Raw genomic sequence first — 389 nt, 5'->3', positions numbered from 1 at the left:
CGGTCACGCTGCAGCGCCGAGCAGCAGAGAAGCCAAGTTTCAAAACGGCCGGTTGCAGAGCCGGTATCGCAACCCCGGCCGGGCAGCGTGAGGCAAGAGGGGTTTGGCAAGGGGCCTGTGTTGGAGGAAATGCTGCAGCTCACCCAGCGCCGGTCGCGCCGCAGGCACCACGCCATACATCAGGGCACTCGGCAGCGCGCCAGGCGCCCCGGGGGCAGCATCTGCCCCCACCGAGCTGGTGTGGCCAGGCTCTGAGCAGGACCGGGTCCCTGCACCACACCTGGAGCTGATACTCCAGGAGAGGTTCTGCCCGGAGACCCCCCCCACCTCACCAGCTGCAGGATCAGGGGTCCCAGGACCCGATCTCTGCCTGCCACGTGCAGTGGAAG

At 67.9% G+C, this 389-nt stretch overlaps 1 protein-coding gene across 1 annotated transcript in view; it reads right to left on the bottom strand.

Annotated features, from left to right (window-relative positions):
* The window catches only part of R3HDM4 (R3H domain containing 4), a gene marked incomplete at both ends in the record, with an annotated part of 1,555 nt that overhangs the window by 602 nt on the left and 564 nt on the right, over positions 1-389 (bottom strand). The gene's annotated exons all lie outside the window — the stretch shown is intronic.

This window comes from Eurypyga helias, unplaced genomic scaffold (assembly GCF_000690775.1).
Source record: "Eurypyga helias isolate BGI_N326 unplaced genomic scaffold, ASM69077v1 scaffold32585, whole genome shotgun sequence".
In the NCBI taxonomy this organism is placed as follows: Eukaryota; Metazoa; Chordata; class Aves; order Eurypygiformes; family Eurypygidae; genus Eurypyga; species Eurypyga helias.
Note: the sequence above shows the minus strand (reverse complement) of the source record. Positions and strands in the feature narration are given on the sequence as shown.